General features: G+C 35.7%; 1 protein-coding gene and 1 long non-coding RNA gene across 2 annotated transcripts in view; both read left to right on the top strand.

Moving 5' to 3' along the window:
• Positions 1-26477, top strand: part of LOC111502089 (uncharacterized) — a 595228-nt gene that overhangs the window by 444436 nt on the left and 124315 nt on the right. The window lies entirely within an intron of this gene.
• LOC111502124 (uncharacterized) lies at positions 9169-14555 on the top strand. Its single transcript, XR_012466729.1, has 2 exons — positions 9169-9405; positions 13077-14555. It is a non-coding gene; the product is annotated as an uncharacterized lncRNA (long non-coding RNA).

Here is a 26477-nt window from a genome sequence, read left to right as displayed (position 1 = left end):
ATAAGAACAATACATAAGAACAATACTCCAATGAAGCTTTATAAAGCATCAGAAGTTGCTGAGGTGTGTACAGTTTCATAGGTCGGAACAGTTTTCCAATCTTTTGAGAAACAACCTTTGCAATTTCAGCGACATGATTGTGCCAAGACATATTGGTGTCTATCCTAGCTCCCAACAAACTTATCGAAGCTGAAAGCGGAATTGTCTGACCTGACATTAATAAATCTGGTTCCGAGACATTCATCTTCTTGGAGAAAACCGATGACTAAGTGTTTGGGGCATTGAATTGAACCTAGTTACTTCCACCCCAATTCCAAATTACTTCTAGGTCCTCATACTTGTCTCGTCATTCCATCCAAATGGAATGACGAGACAAGTATGCTGTCGTTAGCAAAGCTATATATTGGATATTTTTTCCAAAAAGTCGTTGATATACAATAAAAAAGCTGAACACAATATGGCTTCCTAGGGATCACCAGCGATGATTGTGTTCTTGAAATATTCATCAACGGTCACTTGCAGGGAACGTTCTTTCAGGAAGCTGAAGAGCCATACACAAAAATGATTCGACAAACCATTGCAAAGAAAGTTGCTATTGACTCCCCATATTTGTTGATTTCGTTATTCAGAATATGGGTGACATACCATGTTGAAGCCTTCCAAATATTTGAGCATATGGTGGTTTCTTTCTCCAAGATGTTTTATATCATACCATATTTTATATCTGACAAAAAGGTATTTGCTGAAGTACCTACATCTGATTCTACTGTGTGATTATATTTGGAGAGGCGAATTTTTTCAATTTCTGTTTGTAATATCGATTTTTAAAAAATGTAATTGACATAAAACTGATGAATCTGATAGTGATTGAGGTGTACTAGTTGAACTAGTCTTCACAATAAACATTTTGTTTCAAATATCCTAATGAATTAGGAATTCATCTGAAGACTAATACCAATACCTCGTGAAATGTCCCGCCTTTGATTCATTGGGAACGTATTTTTCTGAATTATATTCAAAACCATAATTAGCAATATCATACGATTTGAAAAATATTTCTCGAACTTATAATCACTTTATGAAACAGTAAGAAATATTCATGCCTACATTATGAGTCCTAATCTACGGAATGATATGAAATGCTATACGCGAGCAACAAATGATTTAGAAACATTTTATCTCTCTTAAAACCTCTGTCACACTGAAAATAATCCAAATAAACTTCATTCCGTCGGATGTTATTCGATAATCTCATCCCACTCAGTAGGATACTTTTTTCTCCAAGGTATATACTATTATACCAAAAATCCGGGAGGGAAAGGAATCCCTGTACAAAACACCCTTTAAAAATTCAAATGAACAAAATGCAGAACTGACAAATCCATTTCATATCTCTTTCCGTGTAAAAGACCGGAGCTCAGTGGGTTTTCAGCTGAAACACACTAATCTGCCATAAAATATTCAGGAGTGAATGTCTGAAAGCGCATTTAAAATGCCTTGCAAGATGGTGAGTGTTGGCCCGTTTTTAATATTGCCATCCTGGAATGAATTGGTCGGGGAAAATCGATACAGAACAGATGGATTTAAAAATAAAATATTCGCCAGTTGGGCGTGTTGATCTCGCTCTGAATTGAACGGAAAAATATTTGAGCTTGAAATTTCTATTTGTTATTGAAATGTAACTGTCACGCTTATATAGCCACCCAATTTTATACAATTTTCAATACTTCGGAATGATAAACGTGGAAATTAGAAATATCATATATATACGTCAGGTTAGGTCAAGTTAGGTTAGGTTAGGTTGGGTTTCTGGTTAGGTTAGGTTAGCTACTTAATGAGTGGGATTATCCGATCTTCCACTGCAACATGATAAGTTATATTGTGTGTCCTCCCTTATGCCAAATATAGAAGGAGGTTGATCATCCAATAGAAGAGCATTATCGATAGTGCGAGTCTAAAATTTGAAAAAACAACTATGGTGGGCTTCATGTTATTGTATGAAAATGAATGAAGGAAAGTATACGGAGTGATGAGGTGCATCATTGGAACAAAAGAAAGAGAAGATAGTATCAGGCGACGAACCCATTTGAGGAATAGACATCTCTTTCACTGAAGTGGTTCCAGTGAGGGTTACAAAGTGAAGGGGAAAGGTTTTAAGCCGGTGAAAATCCGACACATTTCCTAGTTATCTATCAGCATCGAATATCTAGGAAGATTATCCTTTTCTGCGAAAAAACGTTGAATGAGGTTATAGGATAAGTTGGGTGAGGTTACCTAGGAAATGAGTAAGACTATCTGACCCCTCATTGCGATATACGAATTTACATCGTAACTCACAAAAATTAAAACTTGACAAAATGAGTAAAGCCTTTCATGAAATCGGTAAGTCTACCGGTGAGTATGAGTGTGTTGCATGTAAGAGAAATTTCACTTCTTTCATTTATCATATTGTGTAGGAATCCTGTGAATGATATTCGATTCCGGTACGAATGTTTTGGAATGCAAGTTATTTTTATATTTTCAAATCGTTATGAAGACCGTTTTCTGAGGTGATCTCACTTTTGCCATCTCGGAAACTACATACAAGGTCGATTGAATTGACTAAAGGTTTTCTATTTTGGATAACCAGAATAACTCCCATTCAGATCAACAATATCAGTGGTTGTTTTTGAAATATTCGTTTCTCTCATCCGATTTCATTATCAACTTCATTTCTTTGAACAAAGTTCTAGATTGTAGTACATAGCTGAATTTGTTATTATGGTGGCTATAAAAATCGACTAAAACTAGAGGTCTGGCTAAAAACACGGCCTTTATATAATAGAGTCCTTTCCCAGTCTACGTTTTGATAGAGACAATACATGAGTCGAATATTGGAAAGATTCAGATCAAATGATAACGATCCTGGATACGAGTATAGATTACAGCGCTTATGTATCAATTGCAATGCTTCAAAAATGAATATAGTGATTGATTACTGTGAGAATTTTGTTGATTTTGAAGCACGCGAATTTCAGCTTCTCATTTTACAAAGTACCTTAACAGCGTTTTTATGATAACCTGAATAATCTTCTTTGAACTTTCGTTACATTGCGTGCAGGATTTGCAGCTGCAAATCTACTTCTTCATCTATTGACACTGATAGAAGAGTACTCAGAAGATGAAATGGAGGTTAAAAATCAGTTTTGAAAATATTGAGTACAATAGGATTATTGTCACTGTCTGAAAAATGTTCATTGATGTGCAGAAATAAAGTGGTTCAATCTGCAAAAAGCGTTAACTTCCCATATATATTCAACTTGGATATATCATTGACATATGATGAAGATAACATAGGTCTCAATACTGAACCCAGAGATTCATCATATATGGGAGCTTCAATCCGTCTTATTAGATCGCGAAATACTACAGCAATTGATTCACCTTCATCAACTCGATTATGAACTTCTGTCCAAAAATGGCATTATTCCTACTTTTGTCTCTCAGAGATCAAAACATGTCTGAAGACTGAACGACAAGAAAATAAATGTTTTGAAATAAGATTCCGAAACATTCATATCTCCCAAGTACCTACGCAATCGGAAATTTTCATATATGCAGCAGAGCCGCATTGAAATCAATCAAATCCCAGGCAGCTAGGATCTTTTCTGCACCGACGAGAGTTAATACTCCGAAAAAGTTCTGTAGGTGATCTACTCGAATAATTTTGGTATAGTCCTGCTGCTAGATGAACAAGATGCCTCTGTAAAACTCACCTCTGTGAGGTATCTGTCAGATACAATTCAATATCCAGCGTGGTATCAGCCAGGGAAGTAGTTGTTTTCTGGCAAGCATTTTCTAGAACCTACTGTGTAGGTGGTTGAGGAATACGGATGTTTCGAAATTTCATTTCGAAATATTTATTTTCTTGTACGTAAGTATCTCTCCTCCATATAGACTTCAGACACCTTTTGATCTCTACACGGTAGATTCATCAGTTTGACTAGTACCAGTCATTGCGGTCTAGATAATACAGTAGAAAATAGTCCCTCCGAATATCTTCGCATATGATACGTCTCAATCAGGTATTCCAAATTTACTTTCAGTAAAAAACGAATGGGCAAGTATATTACGGCGAAACATCGAATGTCTACCAGTGAGGATGACAGTGTTCCATTCAGATGACATTTTACTTCTTTTATTTATTATATTGTGTAGGAATCCAGTGAATGATATCTGAATCGATTCCGGTACGAAAGTTGGGAATGCAAACGGAATAGAGAAAAAGTGTTTTTCGTTAAGTTCAGCGTTCGTATTTGTTCTGAAAGTATTTTTTTTGGTGTAAATTAATATTTATATGAAAATAATTGTTTTGAGGGGGCTTTTCCTTCCAGGTTGTGTCTGAAAGTTACTTCTTTGCATGATCTAGACATCTTCTCACATTTTTGTATCAAGATGGAGAAGTAAAATGCCAAAACCCTTATATATATTTCATCGTAACCCACTCGTGTCTGGCAGTATTTTTTCATTAAAACTCTACCTTGTCACAATAATTCAGTATGATAAGTTTTGTATTCCTACTCCGCTGTGGAAATAAAACCTTTCAAAAAACAACGTTAATTTGCTGGCAAATCCAAACAAAGGCATTTTCCCACCCATAGAATTAAATGAAGAATAAATACACCGGTTCTTTATAAATTATAAATAAGTCTGGAACTCTCGACTACCCTTTGTTTTGTGGTAGGAACTGGTTTTACTTCACCATGAATCTTCGTTAGGAGAATTGAATTAAAAATTCAGGGATTATAGTCCGCGGCTCTTAATGTGGGTTGAGAAAATCTGATATTTTGAAAATCCAAGATTTAATACAGATTTCTCTCGATTTCCATGAAGGAAAATCGGAAACCTTCTACTCCTACGAAAAGAATATGAAAACTCTACAATATGTTTTATTGTGAAATTGAAACAAAGAGAAGTGTAAATACAATTAGCCAGTAAATACTTCAAGACTGATGAAATAATAAATTGGATTATATTGAAAGGGGTATATTTTTGGATGGTCTTAACGGTCAAAATACGCCCAAGCTTTTAAGTGTGCCCAAAATGTATTGAGCAAAAAAAACAATAAATATTGCAAGCGATATAGTTCATTTTGATTTGATTCTGAATCGCATGACAAACTTGACGAAAAGTGAAATATTCAGATGATTTTCCAATACACTACAGATTTTCTAATTCGATCGAACTAGTCCTTTCTTTACTTATGATGCACTGTTTGGAACCTTTGGTGTAGTAATGAATATTACTGGAGTTTTTTCCAACACCAAAGAGGAAGATTAATCTTCCTCTTTGAAGATGATCACTTGGTGATCGAAACACGTGTCGAGGTGTTAAAAATAACGATTTGGTGTTGGGAAAAAAACTCCAGTAACATTTATTCCTTCCAATAATGAAGGAATGAGGAATAGTAGCGACTGGAGTTTGATCACACTGTATATACTAGCCGCTCACCCCATATTTGCACGGATAGCAGACTGTATACTCGTAAGCCTTCATTTTTTTGAACACGCTTTTATCGACGTTATTGCTTGATCTGTTCGCGGGCAGATGGCGCTGTACGTAACCTCCTTGATATTATTCGAACTCACTTTACATGTATTTCTTCATTTGAAAAAAGTATTTTTTTTATTAACTCGCGCGCCTGTTGCCTTTTTTGTAACCCTCCTTCGCGCGCCTGCTGCCTTGGGCTTGGTAGCTGATTTTCAGGCTCCCTCTCCGTCATCGGAAAATATCAATGGTCATTTTTCTAAACAATATACGGCTGATTGATCCCAAAGTTTAGATAAAATATATTTAGTTCAAAAAGACTAAAAAATACGCTTTTACAGCATACTAAACTGAATAATGAAAAATAAATATAGTTTAAAAAACTCGCTTTCAAAGAACATCGTACTGAAAAGTTAAAAATATATTTTTCAAATAAGCTTGAAGCAATAACGAACGAAAAATGCTAGTATTATTGTGAAAAAAGCGTGGGCGCTTTGTGCCATATTTTTTGTATATCAAGCGTTCGTCGCTTTTTTGACAATAATACTAGTATTTTTTGTTCGATATTGTTTTGCTTATTGAAATTTTTTTTTTCAACTTTTTAGTTCGATGTTTTTTAAAAGCGTGTTCTTCAGTTTTTGAAACTATATTTATTCTTCTGTCAAAGTCTTGCATTCATAATAATAGCCTTCTTATTTTTATACATGATGATTTCGAAATAGATGATTGCCCATCTACCTAAACACAACACAAAATATTGATGCGACCCCAACATCCAATACAATTCATTATGTACCGTTGTATTTGCAAGCTCTCTACATCACGCGTGTCGCATTGGTGTGTTAGGTAGCTTGAGTTTATTTTGCTGCGTGATAGTTTGAATTTTGCGGAAACTCCTGGGGATTAGTTCAAAACTTGTGGTGTGTAGAGCAACCATGATTGCCTCAAATGTTCAAAGTAACTGACGTATCTATTAAATTGTTTTCTTGAGGAAGGTACTTTTCTATAATGCCTCAAAGTGGCAAAAATTATTTCTATTTTCAAATCGAAGGAGTCATAAATGTTCAAAATTTCAGACGCTATTGAGTCCCTTCGTTAAGGTTTTTGAAAAATATGTTGCTAATGAAATAACAGAATTTATGGATGGGTTTGTAATGAACTCGATTGAATATGTGTTCCAAAACGGCAAATGTAAATAGACTTTCGGAGAAGTTAGACAAAGGTAACAAAGTGATTTGCATCTCTTTGAATCTGAGCAAGGCTTTCGATCTTGTCAGTCATGAAATTCTTTTAACAAAACTAGAACTGTACGGTTTCACAGGAGTGGTTCATGCTTGGCTGAAAAGTTATCTGAAAAACAGGATGCAGTATGTATTTCATCAGTTAGGACTTCCATTGTCTAATATAATATAAATTGATTTGATAACCCCGTTGTCCAACAACGCATTTAGTCAAGCTAGCGTAGAGATACGTAACATATGCAATCAAGCTAATCAAGCGAAAAACGACCAACTCTCGCTAAACGGTCATCTTCCGCCAAAACCAATGAAGCGGAAAGAGGGAAGAGGGGATAGATGAAAGCACTCGAATGACCTATAAATAGTCAGATCTCGGAGGAATGAGTCCAGTTATCACCCAAAGACGATTGTGGATACTAACAATTGAAACGTTGTGACATAACTTGGTTTGAAATCTTTTAATTTCAATTTTTTAATTTTTATTTTTTGTTAATATTATTAATTTTTTCAGCTTTTGATAATATTTCGATTTTCATTTGTTTGGTTGTTGTTTATGTTATTTCTTTGTAATTTCAGTTTTTTGTTGAATAAAATTGTTATTTCCGGTTGATTTTTTGATTTTTTTTTCAGGGTTATCAAATCAATTTATATTACATTAATGGAAGTCCGAACTGATAAAATACACCACAAAACATTGTCAACCACCTTCAAACAAACAGGATGCAGTATGTTCAAGCAAACAATCAAACTTCGTTGAAAACAATTTTTAATGAAAGTTGTATAATGTATGCAGACAACACCTCCCTCATAGCTAGTAGAGCAAATAGTCTTGAAGGCCAATGAAGAAACCAAAATATCTGAAGAATGATTTTCTTCAAATGAATTAGTTCGAACATAGAGAAGACAAGGTTCATACGATTCACTTACTCAAATAATAAACTCGACCACAGCTTTCTGCTGAAATCGAACGAAATCTATGAAGTTCCTTGGGCTGCATGTAAATGAACTATGTATATAGACTACCTATATAAATGGAGTATGCCAAAAACTGACTCCAAAGTGTTATCTCCTGCATCAACTCAGGACCGTCGAAAAATGTGTATCGATGATAACATATTTTGCACACTTTCAGTCAGTAATGCCATATGTAATCACAGTATGGGGAGTATCCCAGGAGGCCCATAGGATACTCAAACTACAGAAAGAAGCAGTTAGAAATATCGTTGGAGTGGCCAGGAGAGTAAGCTGTAAGAATATATTCATACATCTGAAAATCCTGAGATTCCTTTCTTTGTAGGTTATGCATATATTGATATATGCCAAAACATAAATGCCCTAGTTGAGAGCGCTCGAAAACAGGTGGATTTCACAAAAGAAATGCAGCAATCCTGGATGTGCCGAAACACTGTCTCCAAACAGTGCGTTGCGCTGAATACATGGCAATAACCTTGTTCAATCAGCTACTAAACTGCTACAAAGATCTTCCTTTGAATAAATTCAAAATAGTAATCAAAAATATATATTTATCAAAAAAATCGTACTAGTCTATAAGTGAGTATTTGGGAGAAACAGATTTTAACTGATTTTATATTTCATGTATGCATGCATATTTTCATATTCTATATTTTATATTGCCTTAAGATTTTCATATGTATGATCTGTAATCTGTAAGTTGTTTTGTAGTTTGAGATTTTTATTTGTATTATCGAAAATTTCCGTGGACTGTTCCTAACACCTAACTTCTGTATTATGTAAGAAATAGTCATACGAACCAATTAAAAATAATCGACCGTCATTACTTTTATAGTGAGTCCTTTTACATGCGTTCATGCACTCAGTTACATCAATAACTATAATAATTATATTGGCCACAATTTGTGAAAAATGTTTTAAATGTTGATTCATCTTTAAATCTTGTTTTTCTGACTGAAATTGTACTATACCGACTTCTATTATACTAGACATAGTCTAAAAAACTAATAAACCATTATTATTATTATTATTATCGGTTTCTTTCACTTCGCAATAAGTAAAGTAAGCAATTCTCAATAGATGGACATCCGCCATCGCATACTTTTCCTCTCTCTTCTGAAAGATAAAAAATTGTAATAGACTGTTTTGTTATGTATGATAGGGAATAAGCAGCATTTTTGTTGAAGATCTCGTCTTTGCATTGGTACTGCTACCCCAACTCCTCACGAAAAACGTATGAAAAACCTTCCAATGTTTTTTTGAATTCATCGTCTTCAGACGATCGACATTACACGTATCGTTTGGACGAAATAACTACTTGTCTTGGTGTCTCATTGATATTGAGACACCATACAGCATCAGATGCAAATATTGCGACTTGGTAAACTGTTTCCATAGGAATCGCACACATGAAAGTATTTTTTGAAAGGTCAAATTGTATGCAACAAACTTTCTATATTTTTCAACGCCAATTGTATTCACGTCAATGATAATGAAATTTCAGAAAAGTTATATCTGACCACAGATAATCACATATCGCTTTTTGTGGTTGTATGATTGAAGTGGGTAAGTGATTTCCATTTTCTTGAGTAACGTTTGAATTCGATACATCATTTCAACACGTCCAATTGTTTTTATGTGTGTGAACTATACGCGTATTGCTTCACAAGTAAGTCATGGTTTACTTATTTATAGCCCAAGGGTGAATCTGTATTTTCTCAACTAGTTATGTAAAAATTTCACAGCTTCAAATTAATTTGTGTCGCATGAGACTTTCCAATCCTTGAGATATCAAATTTGATGATAACAAACTAAATGTGAGTCTAAAGTTACAGCTCTAAAACAATTTCTGATATTTTTCAAAATCGAGCAAGAGAAAGAGATCCTTTGGAGAAAAACATAAAAAAAACTCTCCATCAATTGCTCTAAACAGAAGAAAATATAAATTGGACTTCATTACATACTTTATATGATATGAAAACCGGTTGTAAGGTTTATCCTGATGAAAGAACGTGAAAATTACTCAGGTCAATATTAAATGAAATATTAAATTTTTTCTATCGACACATAGTGAATTCATATCACCATGTGTCAATATCATAAGCTGAAACTATATTGTCAGAAGACACAATACATCCAGATTACTCCTAATAATAAAATTATCAGTAATTGTGAAACTAATGAAATTGAATTACTGAGCATTACATTAGATAATAGACTCAACTGGTCTGCACATTTCATCTGAAGAGAAAACTCTCGGCTTGGAGTACATCACTACTGCAAATACACACATCGGAAAAGTCTAGGGATATTTTTATAACATACTAAATATCATAAAAATAAATGCACGAAGTCGTTTAATTTCGATTAAATTGATACACTCGACCACCCTGTAGATTTCTATGGGTTGAACAAAGCCTGCAAATACGGTAACTAATCTTTTATCAAGTTTTTTACAAACTGTAGGTATTCGGCTAAAATGAATAATCTGAAAGTGTCGAGTTTGTACATTCTATGCAGTTCTTGCTCAGCAATTAAACTGGAAATATTGTGCTTTAACATGAAACGCCATCACTTACCATTGGCTGAGATGAATAGAGCTGTAGGGCTTCTTCAAGGTGGCATGCGACAAAATGATGTAGCTCTTCGTTTGGGGGTCTCCCAAAGTGTTATCAGTCGATTGTGGTGGCGTTTCCGTAAAACTGGCAGTCCAGCCGAACAACATCCAGCGAGGACGCGCTACAACTGCAGTTCAAGACCGATTTTTGGTCTTAACCGCAAGAACACAACCGACAATCACAGCACCTGAGTTGGTTAACGTGTTGCAGCAGACGCACCAGGTAACCATTGGTCGTGATACTGTCAGAAATCGACTGCATGAAGCAGATCTCCACAACAGAAGGCCACTTAGATGTCCACCTTTAGCGAGAGGCAATTGCGGTAGAAGATTAGAGTGGTGTCAAGAACATCAAAACTGGGTTGCAAATGATTGGGCCACAGTTTTGTTTAGAGACGAATCCAGATTTGGATTTCATCCAGATTCTCGTCGAGTAAGACTGTAGAGACGACCTGGAAATAATGAACGTTTGAGACACGTCCAGGAAGTCCACACATACAGAGGTGGTACAGTAATGCCATGAGACGGAATCATGATCGGCGGCAGAACGGTCTCGTTTTTCCAAATCGCGCGTCTAGTGACTGACTGGCTCACCAACGAAGGAGTTGATGTATTGCCATGGCCAGCACAATTACCGGACCTGAATCCCATCGAGCATGTGTGGGACATGCTTCATCGAAGAAATACTCCGCATATGGGGAATATTCACACAACGTTTCAATTGAGAGAGCTTTTAATCGCTGAATGGGCAAATGTACCTCAACAAGACATTGAAAATCTCAATTTATCGATGCACGATAGATGTAGAGCCGTAATAAACCAGCTTAGAGGCCATACTTTGTACTGATTCCAATTTTTTTTGTATTATGATTTTTTTCGGGGTGCCACAGAAGAGCCATATTTTTTTTAGTTTTGCTTATATGCGCACTCAATATTTTTGACCATTTAATAAATTTTGTTGTAAGTTACATTCGTTTAATAATCACCCGTCAACTTTTTTTCCTTAAAGCGATCTAAAAAAAAATTATTGCCATTTTTAAAAATATCCCTAGTTTTTTCTGATGTGTGTATATTGAAACCTTATATTGGTCACTGTTTCACTTCCTTATCAGTTATGGTGTACAACTTTGGGGAAATTCATGTCATTCCATTCAAATATTTAGGATGCAAAAGAATGCATTTAGAGTGCTGCCTATAATTGGATATAGGTATCACTTTGAAGAATATTTCAAAATACTCAGAATAATGCCATTGCCAAATTCATTTTCTCATTACGTTTCGCTTGAAATCCATAAGAAGAAACCATCCTTGGCGAAACAATGTCATATCCACGAACATAACACACGAAACGCTCACCACATTAGAATAAATCGATTTCGTCTTCACTTATCGCAAAAAAATTCCATAGACTACTATCTGTGCAATATTTTGCCCCAAGATTTCAAAGAACTCAGTCTGAATACTTACAAGAGAAAATTGAAAAATTATGTTTTGAGGCATTGGTTCTATTCTGTCGATGACTTCAGGACACATTTTTGTGGTAACACATAAGTCACAACTTCTTTATGATTTTCAAAATTTTTACATATATGATTGTTGTTGTCTGCTTGTAAATTTCAAATGTAAAGCCAGACATGACTTGCTACAAACATATTGTATTATGTAACGTAGTCAAACAAATATTATGAATTGTGTGAGACCGTACACTGATAGGGTTGATGTGATATCCAGTTCATTTATTTCTTTTAAGAGCATGTAGAGTTTGATTCAACAATCATTATTATTCCATTCTTCATATTTTAGTTATCACTGAACATGTGTTAGTCTATTCAATCCGTTTGATGATTCATTGTTACATGGTCTATAGCCTACCTTGGTATTCATGATGTTACCAAAAAGTAGCTTGACCTCAGCTAGTCAATATACCTATGTCATGGCTGGGCGTGAGTAAAGAAAATAAGTTTTTTCAAATCTGAATAAACAAAAAGCAATCAAAATAAATACTGTATCGAAGAGAGATGCTTACATATAAACGAATTTTGATTAAGAATTGATACATGATATGTTTCCTTCCCGCTTGGGGCTTCGTTCACGAGATGGAGCTGTTACTAGTAAACAATCTCCCTCTTAGACGAAGGTTTCAAAAATGCAGCTCCATTGAAATTAAGCATCAACCAGACCCAAGCACATTGTAGCTTGTGCTTGCTGTTTCGAAACAGCCTTGGGGTGCCAGTCGGATGGATTCACCAGGAAAGAGGTGGATAAATAGCTAAAAAAACCACGAGTCTTCAAACTTGAAATTCTTAATCTGTTCAAAAAAATCTGTTTAAAATCTGTTTTTCCGTTAATCAGCTGCCGCCCCCATACGAACGACAACTCTCAGAAGTTGAGAAACTTGTGCGAGCTAAGGACTAACGAGGTCTTACCTTTTAAAGTGTGATTCCTAACGTGAATTGATGATTGTTATAAAATATTCCCAAACAGCTGGTGCATGATAACTATGAATTGATTTCTATGAGTCATTTGCAATCATCAAAGGTGGAAGATATATATACGAATATGATCTTATTTTAAGTTACCTCAGTCACGAACATAGGTACATTTTTGTTATTCTGAAATATCCGTACTATGAAAACAGTTGAGAAAGGAAAAAAAAATATAATTATGTGTCTTCGATGATTTCTAAATTTACGTTCAAATGGTTATCAAAGTTTTTTTTTCAGATATGATAACCAAGTTACTCGCTCTTCTTCTGGTGATATCCATGAAGCTAACAATAAATATTATAATTTGTCAAACACGAATATCCACAGCAAACTATGAAATTGTCAAGAATATAAACGAAACGATGGTTTACTATTTCAAGAGTATTCGAGATATCAGAAGAAGTAATTTTTACTGCAATTCTGTCATAAATGATCAACTGGCTTCTCTGGCATTCAACAATATATATCCCCATGGAGAGGTACTGCCAAGAAATGATTACGATTATAAAATTTATGCAGATGAACATAATTTGACTTTTCATATTTGTGAAGGAGAAAAAAAAGCAGTGGATCTGAAAAAAAATTTAATAAAAATAGATTTTGGTCCATGCACATACACCAAAAGCATGTGTGTTACCACAAGAGAGACAGTACTCTGGAATATCGATTTCGAAGTAATTTCGAGAGCAGAAGGAGAAATATGGTCTTTGGGACATTATCGTGATATGAAAATATTAATTTTTGATGACATTAGGAAAACGTATATACTGCGACTGCTGACGAAAATCATTTTTGAAGACTACGACTACTTTTGGGTAACCAATGAAGAAAGAATTCTGGTTCGAGAAGTTTCATCTGATCAACCAAAACAAAACTTATCGCTATTACAAAATTATTTATGTTCCAAGTTCAACAATTCGAAAGATGACATCATAGCGCCATCAATATGGAGCATGAATCGTATAACTTTCTACATATTCTTTCTGCTTGTTTCACTGGTCAGCTATCATATTTTGAGTAAAGTAATTGGTCTGATAATTAACATAATTATTTTGGAGAAAACACGAAGAGATCATGCTGGTACGATATGGTATTATATTTTCTCTCAAAATTTGATGATTCACCATATACAAAGGTGTCATATTGATTCTACCAACAAAACGACTGTTCCAAGTCAGAATCTTATAGAAAAAAACCATAATTCACCAGCACCCTTATATGAAGACGTTTTTGAACCCAAGTTTGCACTGGAGTCTAGTAATTTTTCAGTCTGATTCAATGCGCAATTTCATCGGAAATCTAGCTGAATTGAGCATCATTTTCACATATTTATATATTTTTTTCTTTGGTTAAATTATTGTATGATTATCTCATCAACTGATTGGTTGAGTTGAAATATTATGATTTCTTCAGCTTTAAGACCTAAAATTCCCTCTCCATATTTATTCAAGATATGTTGAGTGGAAGACTCTTCCATTCATTGATTGTGTTTTCATTTTCTAACCACACTTCAAGGTAGGGTTATGACCTGCGTACATTTTTCTGACAAGCATAATATCATTATTATTACTAGGCCAATTCCCACATCTAAAATACAGGTACACTTCGAAAATATATCAAATAAACTGTACTTTATTGAAATGATATGACTTTGTATTTTACCCCATGAAAACTCTGATGTATTTATGATTTGAAATAAAAATGATGACATGATGACATGATGACTTCAAAAGTTATGGCTTTTATCAATTTCATCTCACGAAGCTATCAGCGGAAGCCAACTATACATTTATGATTTGAGTAAATATGTATAGTATACACAAGATATGTTAACTGGAACAACAAATGAGCAGCTGGCTTCTGCCGATGACTCCATACATTTGAATTCCTTTCACCTCCAAAATTCTTGACTGCATCATACTGATGCGCCAAAAACCTGAAACACGTGCATATAGTTTAGCCCTTTCTTGAGTGCTATATCTGATGAATTATCTTCTGTACTCATACACTCAATAACCTTCATATTTGTATGATTTCTTGAACCCTGATATTAGGCAGGTTGCTGTAGCTTGAACATTTTCATTGGAAAGCAATGTTGAAATGGGATAGAGAGGTTGAAAGAAATACGAAAACAGAAAATAGGTAGATGTCGTGGTGCTGTTAGAAAATGGTGATAACTAGTAGTAGATCTATTGAAAATACTTTTTCCTCACAGAAACATGATGTCTCTCGATGCGGTTTCTAATTCTAATTGTCGAATTGGAAAATAATGATTCATTAGAAGTCATTAGAAACATCATGTTGTTACATTCATCGTGAAATCATGCGCCCAGTATCGAGTTGTTAGTCGCATATCATGATAAATCGTCAGCAGTGTATTGACTTTCTGTGTCAACATTCATGCACGAAAACAGAAATTATCTTATAAATCCTTACTCATAATATCTATTTGCACAAATTTTGAATTTTCAGTGGTGACGAATGAAAAACAATAATTCTTCAGACTTTGAATTTATGACATACTACTCAGGACTAGTGGAGTCCAGTAATAATACTGACAGACCACTCACCATACAAACTAATCGGCTTCGTTGATAAGCTGAGTATATTTGGTCGAGTGTAAATAGGTGTAAGCCACAATAAACCCTTGCGGGTTGTCACAATAAACCTAATCAGTAACATTTAGTGTTGCACTTGATTGAATTCGATAGTGTCATTCATTGGCTCAAAATACATCCCGTCACACTTTGCTATCACATACCACAATTATCTTACTATTTCACTGGTTAGGTTGAGTTAGGTTAGGTCAAAAGTGAGTGGGTGTATTCGACCCTTCACCGCAACCCGCAAGGATTTATTGTGCTCGGCTGGAATTGATTGAATAGAAGTAATGGAGTACCCAAGTTGGATACAAAAAAGGCAACATCCTCATTCATCGATAGAATTACAATTACAGGTCCATATCTATCATCTCTATCTTCTGCAAAGTCGTTAAAATAATAATGAAAAATCGTCTGTATGATTACTTCGAGAGCAACAACTTATTTCCTCAGGGTCAATATGGGTTTCGCAAAAATCGTTCTACTTCTCTAGCTGTCTTTGATGTTGTGGGATCTATTGTTGAAGGATTCGAGAAGGGTGTGCATACTGCCATAACGCTTTTTGACTTGTCTAAGGCTTTTGATTGTGTGTCACACATACTTCTTGAAAAATTATATTATTATGGAGTTAGAGGGGTATCTTTGTCACTTATAGAATCATACCTTTCAAATAGGTATCAGGCGGTTTCGTATAATTGTATGACATGAAATTTTGAACCTATTGATCACGGTGTTCCACATGTTTCAATACTTGGTACTCTGCTCTTTGTTATTTATGTTAATGACATATGTAATTTCATGTCTCCCTGTAACGCCATTCTCCATGCAGATGATACAACTTCGATATATAACGGTCAATCATCATCCAACATTCCACAGGTAATGAAAGGAGTTGAAAATCAAGCCAACACTTGGTTTCTAGCAAATAAATTGAAGTTGAATAGTGGCAAAACTCAAAATCTTGAGTTCACCACTGTAGGTTCAGCTAAAAAAAATGTGAAATTACTTGGCATTACTCTCGACAGTACTTTGTCTTGGCACTAACATAGAGATCTTCTCGCAAATAAATTATCTAGTGCAATATTTATCCTTCGTTAACTACAAAACTTCACAAGCGGTGAGATTCTAAAAATGACGTACTTTGCATTATTCCACTCACACATCAGCTACGGTGTTGTTCTTTGGGGGAACTCTCCTGGTTCGATGAGAATTTTCAAACTACAGAAAAAAACTGTAAGAATATTGGCAAGTGCAGGTTTCCGGGAGCATTGTAGACCATTATTCAAGAAATCACATATCATGCGTTGCCAACATTATATATTTATCAGACGGTACTAGAAATAAAAAAATGCTAATTTGCTAGAGAAACAGTCTGACATACACGGTACTAGAAATCAAAAAAATGCTAATTTGCTAGAGAAACAGTCTGACATACACCAACACTTCAAGAGAAATGCGGACAAGGTAAGAACATGCCGCTATCGTTTGACCAGATCAAAAATGAATTCTGTTGATTACAATATTTTCAACTCTCTGCCAAATAACTTCAAAGAGCCTAGTATCAGCAAATTCAAAAGAGCCATCAAGAAAATGCTACTCAGCCAATGTTTTTACTCAGTATCAGAATACTACGATTATTTCAGGACAGTTTTTTTTATTTTTACAATTTACTTACTTGTTTTATATGTTTATTCAAGAAAGCCTATACCCTTGACCTGCTAAAAACTTGAAAATGTAACGTAGTTAATAAATTATTCTATTCTATTCTATTCAATCCCTCTGTTTAGTTTATCACTGCCTTATGGTAAATTTTTCTAACAATTCCATACCCCATTGAAAAGATATACAATCACAAAAAAGGTGCTATTCAGTTCTATCCTTCTCATAGAAAAGAACCTAATAAACCTCTTCACTCCCAACATATTTTGGCATGCGAGAATTGTTATATTCGTGTCACCTGTTGGTATATGGATGTCTACATTATGCTATATAACATCCACGGTAAGTATTCCCACTGTGATTCGAATGAAAAAAATTACTCATATCTATACCCCCCCGAGAAAAGTCGATAGCAAAGTTGAACTTTTCTCTGAATTTTTTCTGTTGACATAAATTTCTTCATACCTATGTATTACTACTGTTCGGGGAAACTTATGGATTGATAGGGATTTTGGACACTCTCTTCTTCCTCTGCATTTCAAGCACATCGGATTTTTGTCTCCATCTTGAATTTCTTCTTCAGTAAAGGACTCCAAGCATTGTGATAAACTCACTCAACCATTGCTTTGTTGGAAAGAGAGAGACAAATCTCAGAATTTTTTGGAAGTTACCAATGAGTGTCCATAGTACATACAATTCGAAATTGATTTTAGAGGACCACAATCTTAGATATGTGCATCATCAAATATTCCAACCAGGGCTCTTGCGATTGTATTGTATTGTATTGTATCACAATTTTCTGCAAGATTGGTTTAGGATTCTCAGTGACTCTATCTATGTCTTGGTGTAACACTTTCAAAAGAAATCGAAGGAACTCCTGGGCATCCTTCTGTGCGTGATACATGGATACAGAAGCAAATATTCGAATTAGACTCTTCAAAAAAAAATTATTCATCACTCTATGCAAATAATTTTCTAACCAAAGTTCTTCTTCGAGAGCTTTGGTTAGAGCACCTTCCGTGGTAAAAAACACTTATATTCGTTTCTGGAGGAATCTCCTTGCTCTCTGGTAATTTCACTACGTATTCTTTAATCGTGAGGTTAGGCTAAAAGTGAGAGGGTCCCCCAGGAGCTACTTTGTCCAAGGAGTATTGGAGAATGCCATTTAGCCGGGTTTTTATGCTTTACCTGCAGAATATCTTGTCTTCCCTCGTCGTCCTACTTCTCGCCATTTCCATTCACAACCACCTCCGAACTACACATGTGCATATAAGACCGGTGTCGCCAATGATGTCATGATGATAATAATAATAATAATAACATTACTCGAACCCACATATAATGATAGGTGAATACTGAAGACATGGTTTTCTACATATTTTATCAACCATCTGGTACTTGTGATGCACTGTTTGAAACCTTAGGTGTAGTAATCAATGTAACTGGAGTTGTTTCTCAACACCAAACAATTATTTTAACATCTCGACGTATCGAGGAGTTTGAATAACGGTTTGGTCTCGGGAAAAAAACTCCAGTAATATCCATCAACCATGTGGTGTTTGATGAACATTGGATTGCATTATCAATGAAACACGTAAAACTGATATTTTTAAACCTATCAATTCCAGAAGTTTCAAACAAAGAAAATATTTCTTCTTCGATGTTTTCTAATCTGTGAATACTCCTTTCATTTCTGTTGTCTTGTTCTGAAAGGAGACTAATAGGATTATTGTTGGGTTTTGAAAATATAGTAAAATTGTGAATTCGTTTACTCCATTCTGGTTGATTTAATGAAAATTTTGTTTTGATTTGTGGGTTCAGGGATATTTCATCTAATTTTTGAGTAGACGAAAGAGTACCCAACACCAATGTAGCAATACCTCTCCGAATTGATACTGAATAGGCTCTCTTGTCATCGGTAGAATTGAGCATTCTCTCACTAATTTGTTTCAACAAAGTTTTCGATTGCAACAGGAAAGAAACCTTGTTTTCATCATTTTGATCTTTCTGCAATTAAAGCAGCCACACCACAAGAATTAGATGTTGGTAGATGTGAAACTGCAACTGTGCCTATGCAGGTGAAGTTCCGTATCGGACTCATCCCGTCTGGACGCTTTTCATCATTTCGACAGACACGAAAGGGTTCAAAAACTACAAAAACCTCTGCAGTGGTTAGACCTCTCTCTATAAGTTCATCATAGAAATGATGTCTTGTAAATCTGCCAGAACTGAATTTTCAGCTTAGGCTATGGTAATCATTTTTTTCAACAGTGGATCCATGTCTGCACTTGTGACTGACACAACTTGAGGAACTCAACTGAAAACTCACTAGAATTCATAAAGAATGGGTCTCCAAAGAGAGTATCTGAAGGAGCCACAAGAAGAGCTATTAGCTAGACCACCCCATGCCCTCTCCCGGGTTGAGTGTCCTGAAGTAAAGACTTCGCCCCACAAAATGAATTTTGCGAGGAAAACTTAATACTCCACTCCATCCTCTCCCGCTCTCCGAGCGGTCCTCAACTTACTGATGGGCACTTCAGCAAGATTGACATCTGACCTCTTTGGGTCGAAAGTCAGCCTTTAGGTGCTTTCACTTTCTGATCGGGTAATTGTTTTACCGTGACTATTCCTAACTGAATTTTTGCATGGGGACCTCCAAAAACTATACGGCGGCTATTGTTGTTAGCGTCGAGCATTCCTCAGTGAATCTAAGAAAAAGTGAATCGCGGTCGATGTTTACCTAAGTCGCCAGACGGCGATTCGCGGGAGTGGTCGTTGATTCTGTTTAGTCGGCCTTGGGTGTTTGTCTCTTTCTCGGAATCTGAGGTCATCCATATTTAACGCATCGTGTAGATCGCGTAGCGCTGGGTTCTTGTGCGATCTGATTCTATCGAACACGTTTTCTGCGTGTTCTCTTAAATACACGTCCACATATTGCGTGTTCTGCGTCCTATAATAGGTGCCAGGCGTTGTCTGGCGTGTCTAGCCATTCCGATTCTCTGCCGTACCTGAGACTGAAATGTTAATTTCCTGTCTGAGATGACCCCCAGGTATGTCGCTTTGTTGGTTCACGGAATCTCTTGTCCGTTGAAGGTGACGTTGCCTTTCGGTTGTACAAGCCTGCGAGTGAACAGTATCGCCTGACTCTTGCCAGGGTTTATACTGATCTTCCACCAGGTTGGCCCACTTCTCTAGTCTGTCTGTCTGTTGCTGCAAATATCTCGTAACATGCGCTTGGCTCGTAGATTTCGCCAGCAGGGTCAAGCGTCCGCGTAGAGCGTCAACTTGTTAAAGTTATTTTCTGGTTTGGGCACGTCCGCTGTATATACGGAGAAGAGGTGTGGCGAAAGGACAGCTCCATGCCGGACCCCCGCTTCAAATAGTCGAATTGTTGATGATTCGTCTCCTACTCTGCAACGACATCGCCTGTCAGCTAGAAGAAAACTGAACTAATTTTACCATTGGTTTTGTGTATCCAAAATCGCTCATCTTGGCTAGTAGTCCGTCATGCCAAACTCTGTCGAAAGCCTTGGAGACGTCTGAGAAGATAGCTCCGGTGTTGTGTCCTTTGCCGAGGTTGAAGCTTTCGGTCGCAAAGTCTACTACCCTCAGGACTTGTAACTCTGTCGAGTGTTCTGATCTAAAACCAAATTGTTCATCCGGGAGGATTGCTAGCTCTCTGGTTTGATCTTCGAGTCTCTTCAAGGTGACACGTTTCGTCACTTTGCTTATGGAAGGCAGTAAGCTATCTGACCTATGATTATCTGGGAACAGGTGGTTCTTCTTGGGCTTCGGGATGTGGAAAACGATTGCCTCTTTGAACGGGTACGGGAAGTGCTGCAGTTTGAGTATAGCATTTATGATGTTGGTTATGGCCGCTATACCCTTGCGTGGTAGGACTTTAGGTGCCCGGTTTGTTATTCGATCCGGGCCTGGTGCTTTCCGAGTGGATAGACGTCTAAGGATGCCTCAGGAGATGTTGTGGCCAGGGGTTGCACATTGTCCGTTCTTTCTAATTTTTCGTACCGTAGCTAGGCACCAGATTCTTTGAACAAAACAGCTTCAAGTCTAGGGATTCCTGAATCGGAACATTCAGCTGACATCATCCGAGTAATCTACATCAGATATTTCAGATTTGGAAAAAATTAACTGGATCAAATGACGAGAGAATTGTTACAGAAGATAAGGAAAGCTGACAGTGAGAAGGACACGGCTCAAAAAATACCTTAGCCACCAGAGTCATTTGGTAGACTAGACTAGATTATATTTTCGGGGAGATAGCCCATAGCCTGATTCACTGCGACCTTTCCAGACCTATTGTGATACTCCTTGGTCATTAGAGTTCATTGTCTAGCTTGATTTCTTTAATGAGACCCATAGCCTTGACACTGACCCCTTCACAGAGCACATGCAGTGCGGTTCTTTCCTCTTCTTGACAGAACCTGCATTGGGTTTCTTCTATCAGATCCATGTTGCTCATATGTTTCCTCAGACGGCTATGCTCCGTTAGTAGACCAACCACCACCGTTACGGTTGTAGGTTAGCAGGTTGTAAGGTATTAAGGATAGTGGTGGGTCTACTAACGGGGCATAGAAGAGAGCATCACAAAGTATACAATAATTTGGGGATCGACAAACAGTTTTTCGAGAGAAAATATGCTATATGGGAAGAGGGACTTTCAGGACGAGATGACAATAGAATGAGAGACTCTGTTTTCTGTGTGAGACAACGTGATAAATACTCTTCAGAGAGAGGAGCTCTCGATAACGACTAGTTTGTTTTGGGAATGATTTTTTTCTGTGGAGAAATGATTTTGAATGGACTTACAAGCATCTTTCAGTTTGTTCATCATTGATTTTTTTCGACTCGGATTCTGAAAGTACAGGTAATTTCAATTGATTTTCTTTCGTCTTATCTTTCGAATTTGAAATCAATAAAAGTGATCAACAAATAAAATATTGATGTTGAGTTTATCTGAAATTGGAATGGAGTTGGATTATTCCATTTATTTGAACGTCAACATTTTGTGATATTTTGTTGACCAATATCGTGCTATCTATTTACATAACTGATCGTGAGCTCTCATTATATGCATGTCATCAATAATGAATATACAATGGGTAATGATAGGAAAATATATCAGGTTGATTCGGTTTATTATTGAATGATTGATCGCGTGATTGGTTTCATTTCAGGCATATTTATTTTATTAAGTTTAATTTGAAACGATGTGAATTCTATCACGGAGAGAATTATCACTTTATCTGTTGGTAATTGTGAAATATGGGTTTATATATAGGAATATTTGCATCACTCAATACAGGCCGTCATTACCTGCGGATCCCATTTCGAGGAGAGTTAATTTGGCCAATAGTTTCCTATTTTGAAAAACCAGAATGATATCTCTTCAGATCAAAAATATCTGTATTTTTTAAAAATATTATCCAAATATTACTATCGCCTCCATTCCGCATTATATGAAAAAAAAAGCAATATCACTTTCAGTTCTGTTCCAAAGTTGTTATTATCTGATATGAACCAATTTTCATTGCAACGTTTCGTTCATTAGATTCCATCATCAACTTATTTCTTCTGAATATCACTGGAGTCTTTTCCCAACACCGAATCGTTATTTTTAACACCTCGACACGTGTTTCGATCACCAAGTTATCATCTTCAAAGAGGAAGATTGAAACAGGAAACTAATGCGAGCTAACCTATTTATGCTATATAGGTATTCCATACAGGTATACCAACCTAAATTGATTTTACAATTTTGCCTTATCTATTATTTTAAAATATATCTTTATATACAATTTTTGGCTATATAAAAATTAATTTCACAATATTGCCTATCCAAATTTATTTTTACAATGTGTCCTTATGTAGTAATCAGTAAACCCAACAACATTATTTTATTTTAACAAGCTTTGGTATAGGTCTTTCATCGTTATTCATAATATTATTGTGTTTACTTATTTCTACACTCTCATAGGCATCTAGTTGCCTGTTGTTGTTAACTTGTCTAACTAATCTTAATGAACTGAAGTCTATGGAATGGTTTTGTTGCAAAATATGATGGGTGACTGCTGATTTTCCATATTTTAAGTGTGCTATGTGTTCCTTATATCTTACTTCAATAGATCTTTTTGTCTGTTCATAATATTTTGCATCGCAGTCCTTACATTCAATTTCGTAAATTCCAGACTCTTCCGAATTGTCGACTTTGTTTTTTGGGCTTCCAAAAGGCTCTGTAGTTTATGACTTGTTTCAAAAACCACCTTCATACCTAGTTCTTCGAAAATCTTTCCAAAGTTCCTCGTATGTTGGTGGTATGGAACTGAGATGTATTTATCTTGGTTCTTGTCCTTCTGAAAGTCGAGATTTCGTTCATTCTCAACCTAAATTTCTTATTCATTATTATTTCATCTACAATACCCCTCGAGAAACCGTTAGTGGCTACTATTTCCTGAATTGTACGTTTTTCTTTTGTGAACCTATCATGTGTTAGAGGGAAAGTCGTAAGACGATGCACTAAAAACTTCAACCCAGCACGTTTGTGCTGTCCACAATGATGTGAACTGTCAGGAATATACCCGTACGTGCTTGTTTTTTCTGAATACGGACCTGTACAGTGGTTACAAGAATCGATGAAGAAGGTCCGTGTTTGAAAAAATTAAGTTGATGATGAATTGTCACGAACGAAACATCGCATTGCAAATTGGTTAACATCAGATTATAACGAATATGAAACACCATTGAAAGTTTTTATATCAGTTGAATGAAGGTGGTAAAGCCAAAAAACGAAATTCTAGTTCATGTTGAATTTTTCAAAAAACAATCAATTATATTCTCAATCTGAAATAAAATTATTCTAGTTCTCCAAAATAGAAAACTTTTGTCCGAAACAATTGAACTTGCTGGTCTCACCGATCCACCAATAGTGGAACAGCTTATCGCTTATCATGGAAATATAACTGCAATGCCGAATTCCACAAATGAATGAACTAGACAGAGGTCATTTAGAAACTGGAGCTCAATTATTTCGAATTCTTAAGATGATTCTGGATAATTACAGTTCACATCCTCATTGCCTTCAGATTTATAGTGGAATGACAAATGACAAATGGTGTTTTGACAGGAATTTTTCATGAGTTAACAAGTCGAGATCTAGAGACATAGGGAATAATGTCTGTCTATTATAGAATCTATTGTGTCTTTTCACGCTACTTTTCACGCATCCAGCAACTGACCGCCACTATTTCACCAAACATGAGTCCACATTGGTCAAGGAAAAAGAGAAGAGAGACGAAGAAACACAGACCATCATTCAAGTTAGTAAAAGAAGCACAGATTCACAACTCAATAAAAAAATGTCGCCAAACTAATCTACTAACTCAGATAAAAGAGCTTTCCTACAAACAATACTGGTAAATTTATGAAACACCAACTCACTAACAGATCGAGGTGTACCAACCTTCAATAAGCAAAATACCATTAAATCGAACACAAACATACTATGCCGAACCTGAAGAGGTCTAAGCCTATGATACGAACACACACAAATGAACAATTCCAAAACATCTATGTAAATAGTCATAATTGAACTATTAACGATTTCCACCAATCAATCTGATACATTCAGGGCTCAGCTTGTCACCACTGATGGGACCTATGTTGGGACGAAACAGCACTTTCCGATTTTGGATCGGAAAAGCTTTTTTATCAGGCTCTGATGCTAACTAGCACGTTACATCTTTTTCATCCGTAAGAAACGACTTATTATTCTTTGAAAATTTTAATTATTTTCCACATATTCTCTCCAATCATCAGAGAGCTCTCGTAGGGAAGATTAAAGCTTTCGAATTAATTGAAATGAATTGAATTTCCGAAGGTTTTACGTTCAAAAGAGAACCAATTACAAACTCAGCATATAATTCATAAACATAAAATTGAATTCACAAGCCTTGATATTTCCTCCATTTAGATAAATGAAGCCGAAGAAGTGTTTTTGAGCCAACTGAAATCCAGTCTATAATTAATTATTGCGTGAGAATGTTCAATGAGGCATTAGAGTAGGTACTTTCTGTCAGTAATTGATATATGATGCGCACGGTGATATTTATTAGACTTTGATCCTGATTCATTGTATTTTTCATAAACCTGTTAAACTTAAACTGAATGTGGAGAGAACTTGAGAGAACTTGAGAACTTGTATTGTTTTCATCATTCCAACAACTCTTCATGATGATGTTTCGTCAATGATTCAACATCGCCTCAGATGAAATTTAGGAAATTGACTATTGTTTCACCTAAATCAAAAAGAGTCGCGAGTTCAGAAAATAAATTCAGCTTCATTTTTAAATATAGATTGTATCGTATTGTTTTCATCATTCCAACCCTCCATGATGATGTTTCGTCAATAATTCAACATCGCCTCGGATGAAATTTAGAAAATTGACTATTGTTTCACCGAAATCAAAAAGAAATAGTCGCAATTCAGAAAATTAATTCCGCTTCCTTTTTAAGTATGGACTGTATTGTATTGTTTTTATCATTTCAACAACCCTTCATGATGATGTGTCTTCAATAATTCAATATCGCCTTAGATGAAATTTAGAAAATTGACTATTGTTTCACCGAAATCAAAAAGAAAGGTCGCAATTCAGAAAATTAATTTAGCTTCACAACCAGGTAACCATCAGTTACGATACATTTATCACTGATGTTTTATAAAACATAGTTTTCGACTGCCCTTTAGTGGTTGCTATTTGAATATGGTGAATTTTCAGTCCTATATGTTCTAGTTCTTTGTGAATTACAAAATAAAAAAAATCAAACTTCGAAAACTACAAAGGAGATTATGTCGGATATTAGTAGTGGTGTATCGCAATCCCAACACTAATTACAGCAGTTTAAGCTGCTCTCCGATTTCCCAAGCATGATAACTATCGAGCCAATATTTGACTGGAAACTTGCCATGAGCAAATCGTTTGAATCTAGAAGAACTAAGATTTCACTGGTAGTTGGTACAGGATGGCAAGTATTACATAATTATTGCTTGCTTAGTGCTAATAATTGGATGTGTTCTATTGTACAAATTTGCACCATTATTTATGAGATTTATGAGTATGTTCGAAAAATTATTCATTTGAATGTTCTCTCCATGAAATTCAATTTCTGTGTTATTTCAGATGAAATGTTGAACCGGTTTCATTTCCACAACTTCTGTGAATATAATCAATTCTCAATGATGAAAATTTAGCAACTTCAAAACGCAAAATGTTTATTGCAGACGCGTTTTGATAACACCTTACATTTAGTCCAGTCATTATAGTAAGTTCACCTCGGAATTCGAGATACCCAGCTGTAAGTCTGT

Source organism: Leptinotarsa decemlineata, unplaced genomic scaffold (genome assembly GCF_025532065.1).
Source record: "Leptinotarsa decemlineata unplaced genomic scaffold, Ldec_3_MD MMD2_tig00026282_RagTag_RagTag, whole genome shotgun sequence".
Classification (NCBI taxonomy): Eukaryota; Metazoa; Arthropoda; class Insecta; order Coleoptera; family Chrysomelidae; genus Leptinotarsa; species Leptinotarsa decemlineata.
The sequence above is the reverse complement of the archived record's forward strand: the minus strand, read 5'-3'. Positions and strand labels throughout refer to the sequence as shown.